This window comes from Mesocricetus auratus, unplaced genomic scaffold, assembly GCF_017639785.1.
Source record: "Mesocricetus auratus isolate SY011 unplaced genomic scaffold, BCM_Maur_2.0 Super-Scaffold_6730, whole genome shotgun sequence".
NCBI classification, from domain to species: domain Eukaryota; kingdom Metazoa; phylum Chordata; class Mammalia; order Rodentia; family Cricetidae; genus Mesocricetus; species Mesocricetus auratus.
In genome coordinates, this window is record NW_024429184.1 from 31,179,184 (window position 1) to 31,196,043 (window position 16,860).

At 37.1% G+C, this 16,860-nt stretch overlaps 1 non-coding gene across 1 annotated transcript; it reads right to left on the reverse strand.

Annotated features, from left to right (window-relative positions):
• Nucleotides 1-512: 512 nt before the first annotated feature.
• LOC121139079 lies at nt 513-674 on the reverse strand. The gene has a single exon (XR_005875927.1). It is a non-coding gene; the product is annotated as a U1 spliceosomal RNA (small nuclear RNA).
• Between the last annotated feature and the right edge of the window lie 16,186 nt (nt 675-16,860).

Here is a 16,860-nt window from a genome sequence, read left to right on the forward strand (position 1 = left end):
ATAATTACAACAGACCCTCTTATTACAATACTGATTTCAGGAAAACACTTGAAAAACAAACCATCCTGAATACTTTCAGGTGTTCAAACCACCAAAATTTTAAACCTCAGTAATTCAGTTATTTTCACAGTGTGTGTGTGGTTTATACTCCTAATGAGTGTGTTTCCTTTCATAGAGATAATCCTTATCAATCATCTCTTGAGCACATCCTGAATAATAAAATGTTGAAAATGCTTCAAATTTGTTTAACCCAGTGTATCAGAATTCCTTTTTAACCACTGAATTAAATTCTATATCATTTTGCAAACTGAGGCATCAAACACTTCTCACCATGCAGCCAGAGGGCTAGTTCATAGATTTCAAATAAATTGTCTGCAGTACTACTATGAGGTTACTAGATCAATCATCTATTTGTAAATAAGTTTGTATTGATACCTTTTTTTGTAAATGGCCAGTGTGACCATGTGCCCCAGCGCCTGCAAACATGCAGAGTAGATAAATGTAATGTTTTCCAGGGTAAAGTTCAAATACCTACTCCCAGTACTAGATATTATACGGTTAGGTATTCTCATTTGGGGAATTATTAAGGGTCAGCAGACTTGAAGTGAAATAGATAAGCCTTTCCATGAGTAAAATACTTTAATGACTATAGTTCCCTCTTTCCAGGTTAGTATTGTTATTTAATTTAAAATGTACAAAGAGGCCCGGCGGTGGTGGCGCACGCCTTTAATCCCAGCACTCGGGAGGCAGAGGCAGGCGGATCTCTGTGAGTTCGAGGCCGGGCAGGACCGACAGCCTCCAAAACAATACAGAGAAACCCTGTCTCGAAAAACCCAAAAAAAATTTTTTTTAATGTACAAAGATGTATGTTGTTGTGACAAGTGTTTTTTTTTTCTTTTTGTTTTGAATTGACATATTTCACTGAGGACCATTCCTGAAAAGTGCTTTGTGGTGAGAACATCACTTCATTTTGGAAAGGCATGTTTCCCAGTAACGGGTGATGTATTTACTCTGCAGTTGATACAATTGATGAACATCCATTTCCATATTTTCAAAGGTTATCTTTATCTTTGGGTATGATTATTTTTACTCAATTTAAATACAGTATGCTGTCTTTATCCATTAGCTCATGGTTATTTCACCAGTTCTCTCTCTTGGCAAGTATGACTAGCTGTGAAATAAATACAGTAGTAGAACAATCTTTCCATCATTCTGACTTACTTATTTTTTTTGGATTTGAACTTACCCTGTCACATGAAACTTCTGCTTTTATTTGGAGGAAACCAGATGTTCTTGCTCACAATGCTGAGAGTCACCCATAGAAGCTCTTTATGTTCCTCTTCCCTTGTCAATATACAGCATTTACTTTTTATACAATTTAATAATAGCCACCCTGACTGGAATAAAATGACCTCTCAGAGTGATCTGAATTTTCATTTCCCTTGTGATTTTTCATGTTGAACAGATTTGCTTATACCTGCTATTTATTTCAGACATATTTTTAATTTTTAAAAGAGGTCACCATTAGAATGGTTTCCCAGTTCTCATCTGCCTATTGGTAAGTATAGCTGTTGAGTTACAATGCCACACACAATATCTACAGAATTCCTCATTGTCAGTTCAATAGTTTTCTTCCATTTTGCAAGTCTTGCTTTTTTCTCTAGTTTTTGTTTCCTTTGCTAGACAGAAATGTTTTAGTTTGGTATAATTACATTTGTCTCACCATTGTCTTTAGGGTCTTTTGAAGAACAAATATTAATTGAGTTCCCATTTATCCATTGCCCTTATATCGAATCCAAGATCTTATTATTTGAACTTTACATTTTCCATATTGTGTCCTATTTCTTCAATGGAAGCTTTAAATGTTGCATTCTATAGGTATTTTCAAAGATGGTATATAAAGCAAGGGTCATAAAATTTCTATAAATGAATTATTAGTCTGAAACACTAATTTTCGAGACTTCAGACATTGGTTTACTTTTGAATCTTTGTTAGTCAACTGTATTTGTACTTCATTACATCATCACAGCACTGATCAATGTTTGTTAACTCTATTCAGTTCTCTCTTCCCCCCTCTCTCTCTCTTTTTTTTGCCAGTCATGTATGGTTCTATCTTTTACTCTGGGCTATCCATCCTGTTGGTCTTTGTGCCCCAGGTCATGCCACGATTGGGCTTACTCTAATGGTATGGAGTTCGGGCTGAAAAAGTTATTGGTTGACCACTCCTTCAATCTCTAAGCCTCCCTTATCCCAAGGCATCACATAAGACTGTAGACAAATATTATATGGTTAGGTTGGAGTCTCAATCCCTCTGTTGGAACTCTTGCCTGTTTACAGGACTTGGCCAATTTGTCTTTTCTTTTTATTTAATGAATTCAGTATATAATACTGCTTCAATCATCATTGAAATTAATCAGTTATTATATCTCAATTTCACAATTCCATCAAAATTATCATTACAATGCACCAATTCATACCATTGTTTATGAGAACATGTGCATAACAGGATTTTTGTACCAACATCAACATTTACTTGTTAAGACAAAAGGAACACTGAAGTAAGTTCGTTATTCCTTCCTTCCTTCCTTTCTTTCTTTCAACATTTTTCAGGTATTAGTTCTCCATTATCATTTATCCCTGCATAACAAAAGAGGACATCAGATGCTAATATAAATGGTTGTGAGCCACAATTTGGTTTCTGGGAATTGGACTCAGGACCTCTCAAAGAGCTATTAGTGCTATTAAACACCGAGTCATCTCTCCAGCTCCAGAAGTTCTTAAACATCACATTTTCAAATAATTAGACAACATTTCAATTATTTATGTATTTTTCCAGTTCTATCCTAGGTCTCTGGGTCATCTAACCTCTTGGTCCTGGTGTGAGAATAATGTGTCATTTATCCTTTATTGGAATTTCTTTATAAACACAGGTGCCCTTGGGTTTGGGTCATAGATGCTAAGAATTCAATGTCATCTTAGTGGATTTTTCTTTGATGAGTATGAAGTGACCTTTCCAATTTCTTCTGATTAATTTGCATTGGAATTCTATTTTGTAAGATACTAGAATTGCAGAGCCAGGTGGTGATGGCACATGCCTTTAATTCCAGCACTAGGGAGGCAGAGGCAGACAGATCTTGGTGAGTTTGAAACAAGCCTGATCTAAAAGAGCTAGTTCCAAGACACCCTCCAAAGCCACAGAGAATTCCCCCCCAAAAAAGATATTAGAATGTTATACCACATTGATTCCTGGGCCAGTTTTCTTGCAAAATCTTTTCCTAACACTTTACTATGAGGTAATATCTACCTGTTGTATGCAGGAGAAGCATGGGGGCTGTTTTTACATCTATTCTTTTAGACCGTGTCCTTTTATTGGGTAATTGAGTCCTGTCATATTGAAGTACACTATTGACCAATGACTCTTAATTCCTGTTATTTTATCATTGATGATGATGGTGGTAGTGTGTGTGTATATGCAAGTGAATATGTGTTTGTGTTTCCCTTCTTTTTATTTTGTTAATGTGAAAATATTTCTTGCATTTTCATGGGTGTAGTTAACCATACTAGAATGGAATTTTCCTTCTAGCACATTGTATAGGGTCAGGTTTGTGGATAGAGGTTGTTTACATTTGCTAGGTCAAGAAGTCTAGGATGGCATCTGTGGTCTTTTTTTATTTTTCTCTTTGAAATGGTTTTATTTATCCCTTTTCTCTTTTTATTATTACTTTACTTACTTTTAAATAGCTTGCTTCACATGTCAATCCCAGTTCCCTCTCCCTCCACTACTCCTACATTCTCCCACCATTCCCCAAGCCTCCTACTCTATCCCCACATCCTTCCACATAGGGGATATCCAGGGTCTGTCATTTCACTCAGGGCAGGGTCCAGGCACTCCCCTAAGAGTTCAGGCAGAGAGATTGTTTTGATTATTTTTAAAATAATTTTTATTTAAATTATAAACAATTTTATTTTACATATCAATTCCCTCTTCTTCCTGTCCTCCCATACCCACATCATACTCCCTGTCCAATCCCCAGGGAGGGTGAAGCTTCCCATGAGGGATCATCAAAGTCTGACACATCATTTGGGGCAGGACTTAGGCCCTTCCCTGTGTATCTAGGCTGAGAGAGTATTTTTCCATAGGGAATGGGCTTCCAAAGCCCATTCGTGCAGTAGGGACAAATACTGGTTCCTCTGTCAGAGGCCCTATAGACTGCTGGGCCTCCCAACTGACACCCACATTCAGGGGATCTGGTTCTGTTCTATACTGATTCCCCAGATGTCAGACTGGGGTCTGTGAACTTCCATTTGCTCAGGTCAACTGTTTCTGTGGGTTGTGCTAGGATGGTCTGAACCCCTTTGCTGATCATTTCTCCCTCTCTATAACTGTATTCCAGGAGTTAGGCTCATTGCTTGACTGTGAATCTCTGATTCTGCTTTCATCAGGTACTGAATGAAGGCTGTATGATGGCATTAAAAGTAGTCATCAATCTCATTATAGAGGAAAGGCATTTAATGTAGCCAGCCTCTCATCTATTGCTTAGGCTATTAGTTGGGGTCATCCTTATAGATCCCTGGGCATTTTTCTAGTGCCAGATTTCTCTTTAAACCTACAATGGCTCCCTCTATTAAGATATCTTTGTTCTTGCTCCCCTCTATTCTTCCCCCAACTCCATCTTTCTAATCCCTCAAGTTCTCCTCCCACCCCTTCTTCTCTAGTCTTTCTCCTCCCATCCTCCCCACCCACCCACTGTGTTCCCAAGTTTCTCAGGAGATGTTGTCACTGTCCCCTTCTCCGGGGACCATGTATGTCTCTCTTAGGGTCCTTCTTGTTTCCTACCTTCTCTGAGGTTGTGGGTTGTAGGCTGGTTATCTTTGATCTATGTCTAATATCCACTTATGAGTGAGTACATACCATGTTTGCCTTTCTGTGCTTGGGCTACCGAACTCAGGGTGATTTCTTCTAGTTCCATCCATTTGCCTGTGATTTTCAAGATTTCTGTGATTAAAGGATTGCTCAATAGTTAAATGCTAGGTTCCTGAACAAAAAATATGAGTGTTTAGATTATTATGTATATGGGGGGGACTAGGTTTCCTAGCCCAATCTATATGGTACTCTGTAAACTTTGTGTTCCTTTATAGACATCTCCCTTTTTAGGTAAGAAAAGTTTTTTTTTTATCTTTTTGTGATTTTGTTGAAGGTTTTTTAATAGGCATGTGAGCTGTGAATCTTCTACTTCAACCCCTATTGTTCTTATGTTTGTTTTTTTTCTAGATTTGTTTTGTGTCAGCAACTTTTTAAATTTATATAGTCTTCTTATCAAATATCAAATTATTCTCTCATATAGGCTATGTGTCAGATTCTTTTTTCCATCTCTTGCATTTTGTTGGTGATACTTGCTTCTGCAGTTCCTGTTCACCTATATTTTCCATTTCCATGATTCCCTCAGTTGTTTTGTTCTTTATGGTTTCTATTTCCATTTTCAGATCCTGAATGATTTTAATCATTACCTTAACCTGTTTTTGTTTCACTGGATTTCTTTAATGGATTTGGGGATTTTTGTTTGTTTGTTTCCTTGCTTTTCTTTTCTTTCTTTTCCTATTTATGGAGATGATAGAGATATCAGCTCCATATGATTGGATATTAGGTTGTTTTCTTGTGTTTCTTATGTGTTGGAATGTCTAGAACTTGCTATAGTAGGACTTCAGGTGGTGATGGGGGGAAGACCTTCTGTGTATAAGCTGATGAATAAAACACTCTTGGCCAATAAGGAAGCAAGATAGGTGGGAATAAGAGCCTAGGAGGATTCTGGGAAATGAAATGAGAAGAGTCATTGCCATATGATCCCAGGGAAGAGAAGATGGGTTAGGATGCCATCCTCAGAAAGGTAAGTCCTTATAGACATTTATATGCATAACTATGGGTTAAAAATTAAGTCAGACTATCCATTAAGAAACCATAGCAAACAGGCAACAGCTTCAAAATTAATATACTGTCTTATGTGTTATTTGGGGGCTAAGCAGCAAAAGGACCCAGGTGGCTGGCTGGAAGAGTACATGTTACATGGTGGTACCATATTTCCTGGATATTGCTAACTGTGTTCCTATGCTGTCCTCTGGTCATCTGGCTTTGGGATTAAAATCAGTTTAGGTGCTGATTTCTGAGTTCATGTTTGTTAAATGAATTATTTTTGGATGCCCTTCCCCCTTGCTTTCTGTTTCCCCTGCCTGAATGCCCTGTGCTTCTGGTGGTCAGCAAGGCTTCAGTGCCAGTAGTGTGTCTCTGTTGTTTTTTGGTGCCTTGCTTGGCCTCTGCAGTTTTGGGTGCTCACTTTGATTCTGAGGTGTTGGTGTTCTGGGAACTGATGTGGGCTTTTGAATTCCAAACACCTGGGACTCCTAATACCTAATACCAGCATGGTCTCCAGTCAAGTGGGTATCTTCTGGTGTTCCTAGTACCTGTGTTGCCTCCAGTAGACCATAAGTTATTTTCCAAGTTGTGGGTTAGGATATGGATCCCTGGAAAGGGGGTGTGCTTTGTAACTGCTGGGCTGGCTTTAAGGGGTATTAGTAGGCAGTTTCTTGCCTCAGTTTCTTAGATGGCCACAGGCAGAGTAGGAATCTTCTGTAGGGAGAAGGGTGCTTGTATATGTATCACGAAGAAAGGGGGTGTACCTATGGTTTTTATTTTTTTATATTTTTTAACTTTTTAAATTTAAATTAGAAAGTATCATATATTACATATCTATCCCAGTTCCCTCTTCCTCCCATCCTCTCATCATCCCATACCTACTACCAATACCCCTGTCTCCTACCCCCAACCCAGTGCCACTTCCCATTCACTCCCCAGGGAGAATGAGTTCTTCCATGGGGAATCATCAAAGTCTGCCACATCATTTGGGGGAGGACCTAGGCCATCCCCCATGTATTTAGGCTGAGAGAATATCCCACCATGGGGGAATGGGCTCCAAAAGTCCATTAATGCACTTGGGATACATCCTAGTTCCACCACAAGAGGCCCCATAGCCTGCCCAGGCCTCCGAAGGGTCACCCAAGCTCAGGGACCTTGGATAAGTCCTATGCGGGTTCCCCAGCTGTTTGTCTGAGGGTCCATAAGCTCCTACTTGCTCAGTTGAGCTATTTTTGTGGATTTCCCAAGAATGATCTTGACCCCATTGTTCTTCACTCCTCCCTCTCTACAACTGGATTCCAACAGTTTGGTTCAGAGTTTAGCTGATCTCTTTTTCTGCTTCACGAATCAGCTACTGGATGAAGGGTCTAGGGTGGCATTTAAGGTAGGCATCAATCTCATTATAGGGGAAGGGAATTTAAGGTAGACCCTCCCCTATTTCTTAGATTCTTAGTTGGAATATTCCTTGTGGATTTTTGGACATTTCTCTAGTGCAAGATTTCTCTTTAAAGATATAATGTTTCCCTCAATTAAAGTATACCTTTCCTTGTTCTCCTCTATTCATCCACGAATTCAATCTTCCTGATCCCTCATGAACTCCTCTCCGCTCCTCTTTTCTCCTTCTCTTTCTACTACCTCTCTCCCCCAACCCCAATACCCCTCCACCATCCTCATGCTCTCAATTTATTCAGGACTTCATGTCCATATCCCCCTCTCTGGGGGACTACATATGTCTCTCTTAGGATCCTCCTTGTTTCTTAGCTTCTCAGGAAGTCTGGAATGTAAGCTGGTAATGTTTACCTCTATGCCTAATATTCATATATGAATGAGTACATACCATGTTTGTCTTTCTGTGACTGGGTTACCTCACTCAGGATGGTTTCTTCTACTTTTACCCATTTGCTTCTGAATTTCAAGATTCCATTGCTTTTGTTTTTTTTTTCCTGCTGAGTAGTACTCCATTGCATTAATGTACCACATTTTCTCTATCCATTGTTCAGTTGAGGGGCATCTTGTTTGCTTCCAAGTTCTGAATATTACAAACAATGCTGCTATGAACTAGTTGAACAGATGTGCTTGTTGAAGTAATGTGAATCTTTTGGGTTAATGTCTAAGAGTGGAATTGCTGGATCTTGAGATAGACTGACTCCTATTTTTCTGAGAAGATGCCATAATAATTTCTGAAGAAGCTGTATAAGTTTGCACTCTCACCAGCAATGGAGTGTTTCCATTTCTATAAATCCTCTCCAGCATAAACTGTCAATGGTGTTATTGATTTTAGCCATTCTGACAGGTATAAGGTGGTTTCTCAGAGATGTTTTGATTTGCATTTCTCTGATGGAGAGGATATTGAGCAATTTCTTAAGTGTCTTTCAACCATTTTATACCGTTGTATTGAGAATTCTCTATTTAGTTCTATATTCCACTTTTTAATAGGAGTTTTTTGTGTTTTGGAGACTAGCTTCTTGAGTTCATTGTGTATTTTGGAATTTAGCATTCTGACAGATATGGGGCTGGTAAATATATTTTCCCAATCTGTGTGCTGTCTTTTTGTCTTCTTGACAGTGTCCTTTGCCTTACAGAAACCTATCGATTTCAGGAGAGCACATTTATTAATTGTAGATCTTAGTGTCTTTGCTATTGGCATTATGTTCAAGAAGTGGTCTCCTGTACCAATGTGTTCAAGGGTAGCTCCCACTTTCTCTACTAGGAGGTTTAGTTTGGTGGATTTATGCTGAGGTATTTGGTTTATTTGGGCTTAAGTTTTGTGCATGACAATAAATATGTATCTTTCTGCAGTTATCTACATGTCAGCATCCAGTTCTGCCATCACCATTTGTTGAAGATGCTTTCTTTCTTCCATTGAATAAGTTAGTTTCTTTGTCAAAAATCAGGTGTTCCTAGGTATGTGAATTAAAATCAGGGTTTTAATTATATTCCACTCATCTACCTCTCTGCTTTTTTGCCAGTATCAAGCTGTTTTCATTAATACAGCTCTACAGTAGAGCTTGAAGTCAGTAATGGTGATGCCTCCAGAAGTTTGTTTAGTGCATAAGGTTGTTTTGGCTATCTTGGGTCTTTTGTTTTTACGTATAAATCTGATTATTTTTCTTTCATGGTCTGTGAAGAATTGTTTTGGGATTCTGATGGGGATTGCATTGAATCTGTAGATTGCTTTTGGTAAGACTGTAATTTTTACTATATTGTTCCTTAACTATCCAAGAGCATGGGAGATTATTCCTTTTTCTTGTATCTTCTTTAATTTCTTTCTTTACAGAGTCAAAGTTTTGTCATTTTGTCTTACAGGTCTTTCACTTGTTGGATTACTGTTACCCCAAGATATTTTATGTTGTTTGTCGCTATTTTAAAGGGTGATGCTTCTCTGATTTCTTTCTCATTGTATTTATCATGTATATGTAATAGGGCTACTGATTTTTTTGGAGTTAATCTTGTATCCTGCCACCTTGCTGAAGATGTTTATCAGGTGTAGGAGTTCCCTAGTAGAATTTTTTTGGCCCACTCATGTAACTAACATATCATCTGCAAATAGTGAAAGTTTTAACTCTTCCTTTCCAATTTGTATCCACTTGATTTCCTTTTGCTCTCTTACTGCTGCAGCTAAAATTTGAAGTGCAATATTGGGGAGATACAGAGAGTGGACAACCTTGTCTTGTTCTTGATTTTACAGGAATCACAATGAGTTTCTCTCCATTTGATGTTAGCTGTTGGCTTGCTACATATTGCCTTCATCATACTTGGCATGTTCTTGTTATCCCTGATATTTTGGAATAATCCCCTGTATCTTATTGGATCACAATTATTTAAAGTTAGAATTCAAAAACAATATAAATTGCAGAAAGTCTACTCATGGAATTTGAACAATGCTCAATTGCATCATACCTGGGTAAAGGAAGAAATAAAGTAGCTAAAGACTTCCTAGAATTCAATGCAAATGAAGGTACAAAATACCCAAACTTATGGAAGACTTTGAAAGCAGTGCTAAAAGGAAAGAAAATAGCACTAACTGCCCACATGAAGACACTGGAGAATAGCCACACTAGAGAATTAACAACACAACTAAAAATTCTAGAACAAAAAGAAGCAAACTCACCAAAGAGAAGGAGATACCAGAACATAATGAAATTGAATGCTGAAATCAATAAAGTAGAAACAAAGAGAACAATACGAAGAATCAATGAAACAGACAGTTGGTTCTTCTGGAAAATCAACACAACAGACAAACTATTATCCAAACTAATCAAAAGGAAGGGAGAGAACATGCAAATTAGCAAAATCAGAAATTAAAAGGGGGACATAACAATAGACAATGAAGAAATCTAGAGAATCATCAGGTCATACTTTGAAAACCTGTATTACACAAAATTGGAAAATATATGTGAAGTGGACAGTTTTCAAGATGGATATCATCTACCAAAATTAAATCAAGAAGAGATAAACAACATAAATAGACCTATAACCTCTAATTAAATAGAAGAAGTCATCAAAAGCCTTCCAACCAAAAAAAAAAAGCCCAGGACCAGATGGTTTCAGAGCAGAATTCTATGAGAAATTCAAAGAAAAGCTAATACCAACATTCCTCAAATTGTTTCACACAATAAAAGAAGGGTCATTGCCAAACTCCTTTTAGGAGGCTACCATTTCCTTGGTAACAAAATCACACAAAGACACAACTAAGAAAGAGAACTACAGATCAATATCTCTCATGAATATTGATGCAAAAATACTCAATAAAATACTGGCAAGTCAAATCCAAAAACCCATCAGAAAAACCATACACCATGATCAAATAAGGGATACAGGGATGGTTCAACATATGAAAATCCATCAATGTAATTATGCCATATAAACAAAACGAAAAACAAAATCACAAAATTTGAAAATATTTCTACAAAATCCAACACCCCTTCATGAAATAAATAATTTTTAGAAGTATGTTTTTAGTTAAGTACAATATTTTTGTAAATTATAAAATTATAAAAATTATGTATTTTATTTAGTTTCTACATATTCATATCTTTCCCCTATATTCTTTTCTCAAATAATATATCCTGATTAATTTCTCCATCCTCTATTTCCCTATGTTCCTCTCAAACTCCTCTCCCTATCAATGCCCTCCTTTTATGTATCTCATTAGAAAAGAACAATTTTTTAATAGGAACCAAAGAATAACAAAATAAAATATAATGAGATAACACACATCCTATTACTTCCAAGTTGTACAATACTAATACCCAAAGGAAAAAGAGTCCTAAAGGCAGGTAGAATAGCCGGATTTGTTCGCTGTCTCAAAAAATAAATAAAGTGAATTTTGTAATATATCATAAAAAGGACATCATGCTGAACTCTGTTTTTTTGTTTGTTTGGTTGTTTTTGTTTTTGTTTTTACGATTTTTCAAGACAGGATTTCTCTGTGGCTTTGGAGACTTTCCTGGAACTAGCTCTTGTAGACCAGGCCAGTGTCGAACTCACAGAAATCTGCCTGCCTCTGCCTCCCGAATTCTGGGACTAACGGCATGCCCCACCACTGCCTGCCTTTGTGCTGAACTCTGTAGGCACCATTTTTGTTTGTTCTGTCTCTATGAGTTCATATGAACTGTTCAATAGAATTAGAAGGCCCTGTTTTCCTGGTGTCCCCCATCCTCTCTGTCTCCTATACTCTGTCTACCTCTTCCACAGGGTTCCCTGAGGTCTGAAGGTAGAGATTTTATGGAAATGCACCATTTAGATTTCTCCGCTTCTCTCTCTCTCTCTCTCTCTCTCTCTCTAGAGCTGTCTAGTCTCTAGTTCTTGGTCAGCCAGGTAATATTGGGTATGGGTTCCATACTCTGTACTGGGTCTTAAGTCAAATCAGACATTGGTTCTCTATTCCCACCATTTTCCTAGCATATTTTGCATACAGGCCAGATTGAAGGTCAAAGTTTTTGTGGCTATGTTGGTTTATAAATTTCTCTTTTGGTAGTCTGCATAGCAACTTCTCATAAGAAGATACCTGTGCGTAGGGGTGAAGGTTCTATATAGGACCAGCATAACTTGATATTCAATGATTTATGCAGGTATTAGCTCCATGTCCTCAGCAATGGGAACTTTCTGTCAGTTTGACGAAGGAAACCTACGGTCTTGACAACAGTGTGTCTTATTGGGGCACTTCTATGGAAATTCTCAGGCCAACAACTCAATTGTATGTAACACAATCTCAGTACTGTTAACTTCATTAGGTATAAAGAAATGGCCAACTGAGAACCCATTTTCCTCATTATTTGAATACTTTATTAGTATAACCTTCATATATTGTAGGAAGTTTCTAGTGCTCTAAATTCCCATAACAACTGTTAAATAACACTCAATTCTAGCTTTTGGTTATATCTAAGGTGTTACTGACAGTGTGTCACCTTTAGGGATATCTTACCATGCCAGTTCTGGTTGTGGTCAATATGCATCACAGATTAGGATTTCTACTGGTTGATTCACGCAAGTGCAACTTTCATAGTACTACTCTGAATGACTGACATCAGGGAGCAGGCTTTCATGTCAGAACCAGCTCAGTGTCCTTCTGTCTCCCATGCCTGAACTGTGTGGTATCTTTGGTAATAGAAACTTACCTTCAACCTATGGTAGGCAACCAAGGGCTATAATTATAGCCTATATTGTTTTGAGTGTTTATTTGACACTGCTACCAACAAATTCAAAACTAGATTCATGACTGGAATTGGAATAGTGTCAGATTGTATGTTGTTCTTCATGGAAACCACTATTTTATTTATAATATCAACATTAATCAAAATATTATTTCTTATACAGTACATAATTACAGATAGTATATTATACCTCATATAATATTAATTATGTATTTTATTACAATATACTATATTATGTTTTATTAGAAGTTTTTGTTATTAATATTTAGTAATTAACAATTTTTTTATTTATTATAGCATAATATGCAATGAACTATATATAAACTATTTATAGATATGTGAATATAAAATAGTATCATTCCTTGAGTTTTTATCAGAGCCTTGATGTTATCTTTCACTCTTGCCTCACATTCCCTCAGTATTGATCTTCTTTTCTTCTCTTAATTAAAGTCTTCCTGTCAACTTTTTCCACTTTCATGTCACTTAGATCCTCTTATTGCCTTCTCTAGGTCACCTTCCCTGCTACTTTCTTGGCTTATGCAGTTACTCTAGATTATATATTTGAATATCAAGACTTAGAGCTAAGAAACACATATAAGAGAGAATATGTACCATCTTTCTTACTATGACTTGATTACCAAACTTAATAAAATGTTACATAGTTCCATTCATTTACCTGCAAATCATGATTTTAGTTTTCTTTATAACTGAATGCCTCCAGTTGTGTAAATATACCACATTTTCAATATCCATTCAACTGTTTGATGACAATTCATGTTGTCCCATTTTCTGGTTATTACGAATTGATCTGCACTTTAATTGCAAAGTAAGTATTCATGGAATAGTACATCAAATCTGTTGGGCATATGTCATGGAATGGAGTAGATTAGTCACATATTAGATTTATTTTTTCTCTTTAAGGAATCTCCATAATAATTTTTAGAGTCACTGCTCTAGTTTGAAATATTACCAAGAGCAATAGGTGTTCTCTTTGCCACACAGCCTAAACAGTTGTTATATTTATTTATTCATTATAACTTGGGTAAGATAACATTTCAAAGTTGTTTTACTGCATTTACAAGATTACTAAATATGATGAAAACATTTTGAGATATTTTCCTAGCTACTTTTATTTGTTATATCGAAAGCAACTTGTTAAGATTATTAGACCATTTTTATTTGGGTTGCTTACTTCATTGAGTCTTTGGTTTTTTGAGTTCTTTATACAATATATAATGTATACATTAACACTCTGCTAGATATAAAACTGGCAAAAGTTTTCCTTCCTTCAGGGTTTTTTTCTTCAACCAATTGTTTTCTTGGCTGAATTGAAGCTTTCTAGTTTTAAGTAACCTCACTTATCTATAGTTGGTCTAATTCCTGAGTGAACTAAGTTCTATTTAGAAACTCCTTTCCTGGCCATATATGACTTAGGTTACTGTTAATGATTTCTCCTAGCCTTTAACAATATAGGCTTAACATTAAGGGCTTTGATAGGTCCATAGTTAATAGGTGCAAGGTGATATATGCAAATCAAATATCATTATTATACATGTATACACCCCAATTTTTTCAGTAGCATTGGTTGAAAATGCTATCTTTCCTCAAGGTTATGTATTTTAATTCTTTGTCACATATCTATAGTTATGTGCACTAAAATTGAATTGTCTATTTTCTTTCATTAATCTACAAGCCTGATTTGTTTTTGTGCTGATAGCATATTGTTGTTATTACTATTAATATATGTTGAGGTCTGGAATGGTAACTTCTCCATCATCATTTTTTTTGGCCAGGATTGCTTTGGCTATCCAGATTCTTTTCTGACACCTAGTTCTTTTTGGAAAGATAAATAGGATCAAAAATCCCTGTGATAATGAACTGCATAGGAGGAAACAAGATGGAGAGAGAGAGAGAGAGAGAGAGAGAGAGAGAACCCAAATTAACTGAATCAGCAATTAGCAGGAAAACATTGAAACAAGTACCAAAGAAATTCAGAGCATTATGAGGAAATATTTCTGAAAACTTGGCAAAGCCCAGAGAAACCCTGTCTCAAACACCAAAACCAAAACAAAACAATAAAAACTTGTATCCCATTAGGTAATCTCAATAGACGTAGCAAAAACATTTAATAAAAACAAACACACCCAGGAATAATAGGACTAGAATATCCACATCTTAACATATAGGCAATATATGACAAACACATGGCCAAAGTTATCCTCAGTGGAAAAAGAATACAAGCAACCCCATTAAAATCAGGAAAAAAAGATATTTACTCATTGTCACCATTCCTTTACAACATACTACTAGAAGAGTTATGAGATCAATGTGACAACAGAAAGAAATTAAAGGGATTCAAATAGTAAAAGAGGAATTTAAATTATCATCATTTGCCAATGATATGATGTATATAAAAGATCCAAAAATTTCCATAAAAACTTCTAGAAATGAACAATTTCAAAAAAGGATGATACAAAGTCTACTTATAAAGTTCAAAAGTTTCTCTATACACCACCAACAAACACAATGAAAAAAATCACTGTCTCTTTTGTATTTACAATATCATCAAGACAATAAAATATCTTGGAATAAACCTAACACAGGGCATAAATACCTTTACAATAAAATCTTCAAATCTCTGAAGATTGAAGAAGACACTAATGAAGGGCCATGTGTTCCCCTAGGTGCTGCTTCTGGATACCTGATTAGGCACAGACCATACCCAAACACCAATTCCAACACAAAGAGTTCCTTTATCAAGCAAGGAAAGAGACAAGGCAAGTCTGAATGAGTAGAAACAACAACAAGTATCTTTGCATGTTTTTTTTCTTTTTTTATTAAAAATTATTATTTTTAAATTTAAATTCAAATTAGAAACAAGGTTTCTTCACATGTCAATCGCACATCCCTCTCCCTTTCCCTCCCCTCCTCCCACCCTTCCCACCATCCACCCAATACCCCCTCCTTTCCCCAGGGAGGGTGAGTTCTTCCATGGGGGTGTCCATAATCTGTCATTCCATCCAGGACAGGGCCTAGAACCTTCCCCAGGGTGAGAGTGCATCTCTCGTTATGGGATGGGCACCCAATGTCCATTTGTATGCCAGGAATAAATACTGGTAAACTACCAAAGGCCCCATAGATTGCCTAGGCCTCCTTACTGACACCCCCATTCAGGGGGTCTTGATCAGCCCCATGCTGGATACCCAGGCATCAGCCTGGGATTCAAGAGTTAACCCTTGTCAGGTCAGCTGTTTCTGGGGGTTAAACCAGCCCAGTCTTAATCCCTTTGGTCATCAGTCCTCCCTCTCTGTTACTGGCTTTCTTGAGTTCAGCTCAGTGCTTAGCCGTGGGAGTCTGCCTCTTCTTCCATCAGCCACTGAATGAAAGTTCTGTTTCCCAGAGTCTCTGGCCATGGGATTGTCGGCTGGCACTCCCCAGATCTATGTCTAAAATCCATATATGAGAGAGTACATGCCATGTTTCTCTTTTTGTGACTGCGTTACCTCACTCAGGATGGTTTCTTCTAGTGTCATCCATTTGCCTGCAAATCTCAGGATTCCATTATTTTTTTCTGCTGAATAGTACTCCATTGTGTAAATGTACCACATTTTCTCTATATACTCTTAGGTTGAGGTTCAATTAGGTTGCTTCCAAGTTCTGGCTATTACAAATAATGCTGCTATGAACATAGTGGAACAGAAATCCTTTTTGTATAAATGGGCATCTTTTGGATATATGCCTAAGAGGGGAGTTGCTGGGTCTTGAGGTAGGTTTATTCCCATTTTTCTGAGGAATCTCCGCACTAATTTCCAAAGTGGGCTAAACAAGTTGGCACTCCCACCAGCAATGGAGGAGTGTTCCCCTTTTAAAACATCCTCTCCAGCATACATTGTTGTTGGTGTTTTTGATTTTAGCCATTCTGAAAGAAGTGAGATGGTATCTAAGAGTTGTCTTGATTTGCATTTCCCGGATGGCTAAGGATATTGAGAACTTTCTCAAGTGCCTCTCAGCCATTTTAGAATCCTATATTGAAAATTCTCTATTTAGTTCTGCAGCCCAATTTTAATTGGATCCTTTGGTGATTTGAAGGCTTCCTTCTTGAGTTCTTTGTAAATTTTGGAGATCAACCCTCTGTCAGATGTGGGGCTAGTGAATACTTTTTCCCATTCTGTGGGTTGCCTTTTTGACTTGCTGACTGTGTCCTTTGCATTACAGAAGCTTCTCAGTTTCAGGAGGTCCCATCTATTAATTGTGGATCTCACTGTCTGTGCTCCTGGTTTTATGTTCAGGAAGCTG